Source organism: Primulina tabacum, chromosome 14 (assembly GCF_025594145.1).
Source record: "Primulina tabacum isolate GXHZ01 chromosome 14, ASM2559414v2, whole genome shotgun sequence".
NCBI lineage: Eukaryota > Viridiplantae > Streptophyta > Magnoliopsida > Lamiales > Gesneriaceae > Primulina > Primulina tabacum.
This window is the reverse complement of record NC_134563.1, coordinates 18,385,129-18,389,445: the sequence shown is the minus strand read 5'-3', so window position 1 is coordinate 18,389,445 and position 4,317 is coordinate 18,385,129.

The following is a 4,317-nucleotide window of genomic DNA, read 5'->3' as shown; positions in this document are numbered from 1 at the left end:
CAGCCCTAGCATATAGAGGCTCAGTGTTGTCACGGGTAGTAAGGACTAATGGTGTACAATCATAACCACGGACTTATCCTTTCGATGAATGATAACTATTTGGAAAGTCCGAGGGAGGGTTGTTCGGTATAATCATCATATGACTACTCATCTGCATGTTTGGACATCTCTATGCCCTTACCAAGAAACGCCGTACACAACATCACATATGCTAGTCTCGAGCTCAAGCGACCTTTATCCATGTTTTAGGCGGCTATCGACTAGGAACAAATTTATATTATACTGTGTTTACAAATTAGTGTCAACTTCGAATTACGATTCATTTGTATTAAACTATATTCAATGACTTTATCGATGCTGATTGCATGGGTATACAGATAAAGTAAAACAAGACCATAAGAAATTAAATTATATTAAAATAAATATTGTTTATTACACTTGAGTCAATAAATTCCCTAGCCAACCGTTGGCTTGCAAGGCATCTACTCTAACAATAACATCCTTCATGGGTGCTATCTTCATGAATACGTGATCTCCTACGGCAAACTCAAGATCCCTTCTTCTCTTGTCAGCATGACTCTTTTGACGAATCTGGGTGGTCTTCAACCTGTCACGGATCTTGACTACCACATATGTAGTCTGCTGAACGATCTCTGGACCAAGTTCTGATCTCTCACCGACTTCATCCCAATGAATCGGCAATCTGCACTTCCTTCCATACAGTGCTTCGTAGGGAGCCATACCTATCGATGATTGGAAACTGTTGTGGTAAGTAAACTCCACTAGTGCTAGTTTCGATTCCCAATTCACATGGAAGTCGATCACACAAGCTCGTAACAGATCTTCAAATATCTGAATTACTCGCTCAGACTGGCCATTTGTCTGAGGGTGGAATGACGTACTGAATAGCAACTTCGTCCACATGGCTGCATGTAAACTCTTCCAGAAGGACAATGCGAATCTCGGTTACCTGTCGGACGATAGAAACTGGGATCCCGTGCAATCGAACTATCTCACTGTTATAGAGCTCTTCATACCGAGTCATGGAGAAAGGGGTCTTCACCGTAAGAAATGTGCTGAATTAGTGAGTCGATCCACTATAACCCAAATGGCATTGGATCATCTGACTGACTTCGGAAAACCAACCACGAAATCCATGGTGATGTTCTCCCATTTTCACTTGGGGATAGGAAGTAGCTTAAGTATACCTATAGACCTCTGATGCCTCTGCTTTCACTTGCTTACAAGTGAGACATTCAGATACAAATCGACGGATGTCCCGCTTCATACCTGGTCACAAATACAGCATCTGCTATTCCTTGTACATCTTGGTACCTCCTGGATGGATGGAATACAGAGATGTATGTGCCTCTGACAAGATATCCTCTGTGATCGAATCAACACTAGGCACCCACATCCTTCCTTTGTATCTTACAATACCCTCAGACACTGTGTAGAGTACATTGTCCTTGGCTTCATCCTTAAGTCTCCATTTCTGTAACTGCTCATCTGAAGGCTGACCTCTGCGGATTCGGTCTAGCAAAGAAGACTGGACTGTCACATTAGACAACATAGGAGCCCTGCCCTAGGGATAAACCTCTAAACCAAACCTCTAAACCAAACCTTTGAATCTCTGACTGAAGAGATCTCTGCACTGATATTTGTGCTATTACTGCAACTTTTTTGCTCAAGGAATCTGTCACAACATTAGCTTTCCTTGGATGGTAGCTAATTTCACAATCGTAGTCTTTTACTAACTCCAACCACTGTCTTTGTCTCATGTTCAGCTCTTTCTGCGTGAAGAAATACTTGAGACTCTTGTGATCAGTAAATATCTGGTATTTTTCGCGGTACGAATAATGTTTCCATATCTTCAACGCAAAGACAACGGCAGCTAACTCGAGATCATGAGTCGGATAATTCTTCTCATGCACTTTCAACTGTCTGGAGGCAAAAGCTAATACCCAACCATGCTGCATCAATACTGCGCCTAAACCGAGCTTAGAAGCATCGGTATATAACATGAAATTGCCTTGTCCTGCTGGCATGGCTAGCACTGACGCTGAAATAAGAGCTTGCTTCAAGGTATCAAAGCTCTTCTAACATTCTCCACTCCATATGAATTTAGCATTCTTCTTATATTAATGAAATGAGTGGCACTGCAATCGAAGAAAACCACTGAATAAATTTCCTGTAGTAGCCTGCTAAGCCTAGGAAACCATTGATCTTTGACACATTCTTTGGTTCAACACATTTCTTAACTATTGTCACCTCAGTTGGATCCACCTCAATGCCACTGCTAGAAATTATATGACCCAAAAACGCTACTTTCTCCAACCAGAATTCACACTTACTAAATTTTGCAAACAACTTGCGACTCTGCAAGACTTGCAAAACTGTACTCAAATACTGACTGTGCTCCTCATGGCTCTTCGAGTAGATAAGAATGTCGTCAATGAACACTATGAAGAACTGATCTAGGTAGGGCTGAAATACTTGATTCATGAGGTCCAAAAAATTTTTTGGAGCTTTCGTCAGTCCCAACGGCATCACTTATAACTCATAATGCCCATATCTGGTTCTGAAGGCTGTCTTATGAAGATCTGCATCTTTTACATTCAGTTGATTATACCTAGATCGTAGATCTATCTAAGAGAACATTGCAGCTCCCTGCAACTGATCAAACAAGTCCTTGATCCTTGGTAGTGGGTATTTGTTCTTAATCGTTACCTTGTTCAGTTCTCGGTAATCGATGAACAACATCATGCTCTCATCCTTCTTCTTTACAAGTAGCAATGGTGCGCCTCAAGGTGAGAAACTAGGACGAATAAATTCCTTGTCAAGAAGCTCCTGAATCTGTTGTTTGAGCTCTAACATCTCAGCTGGAGCTAAACGGTACAGTGCCTTAGATATTGGCATAGTGCCTGGCACAAGTTCGATTGAAAACTCCACCTCTCTTTCTGGTGGAAGGCCTGTGACGTCATAAGGAAAAACGTCAGGAAAATCTCTGATAACTGGCACGTCAGCTATCGATGGGGTGGGTGCATCAGGTACAGAAATAATACTGGTTAAGAATGCCTAACACCCCTTATGTATAAGTTTCTATGCTTGCATGCAAGAGATCATGCAAGGGAAACTACTCCATCTATCCGACTCAAAGAGAAATTGCTCCATGCAGCACTTACCTTTTCTGAAAGTCAATAAGAACTCTGTTCTTTGTCAGCCAGTCCATTCCCAAGATGATATCGAATTTTGGTATCGACAACACAATCAGATCGGCATACACTAGTTGGCCATGTAGTTCCAGATCAATGTCTCTGACCACGCTAGTAGCTGATAACTCTTCCCCTAACAGGACTGTCACTGAATAGCTCACGCGAGTCCAATAGACTTGACGTCTAGATGATTAGCGAATGTCTCCGAAATAAATGAATGAGTGGCCTCGGAATATATCAAGGCCTTCGTGGCTACCGTCTTTATGAAAATATATCCTGAGAGATGTTAGCACAACGCACAAAACTTATATCCTCAAAATTCTAATCTTAACCTCATGCATAGTAGAAAATCTCTAAACAAAATCACCAAAAATACTATCTAGCACAGTAATAATTCCAAATAAAATTTGAAACATGCATAGCAAAGATAATAAGGTGCTGAATTAAATATGTTACCTGTCAACATTGTCGTGTGTAGAGCCCGTAAGTCAGTAGACGTATAAGCCATGCATAATTCTAGATTTTTAAATTTAATTGACATCATTGCATGATTATTTTAAATGCAATTGTTTGAAGTTAATTATTTTATTATTTCAGTTCAGTAGTTTGATTTTTAGCATTTCAGTTATTTCAGTGAGGCCGGACCGGAGTTGGAGTTTTGAGATAGAATTTAAGATTCGAGAAATATTTCCAGAAGTTAATTTAGCTAGCAACCAAGTTCATTTAAGTTAGAAAGGGAGGTTTGAGGATTTAATTTAATTATTTGAGGTGATTAAGAAATGAACTCATTTAAGTTATTTAATTAAGGGGTTAGCTCACTAAATTATTTAAAGGATTAATAAGGCTTTCAAGGATTATTAGTTGACTAGATAATCAACATTTCCCTTTATTTTATCACGCATTTTTCGGCCACCCTTAGTGCTAGAAGATTCATTTTCCAACTCATCAACTTTGACCAATTCTTTGCATGTAATTAGTAGGATAATTCTAGGATTTTTGGGAGCACAATTTAATTAATTAATGGACATATCCTAGACTAGAAAATAAGCAAAATTTCGGCCACTACCTCCTAGAAGCATCCACCAACTCATTTGATATCAAT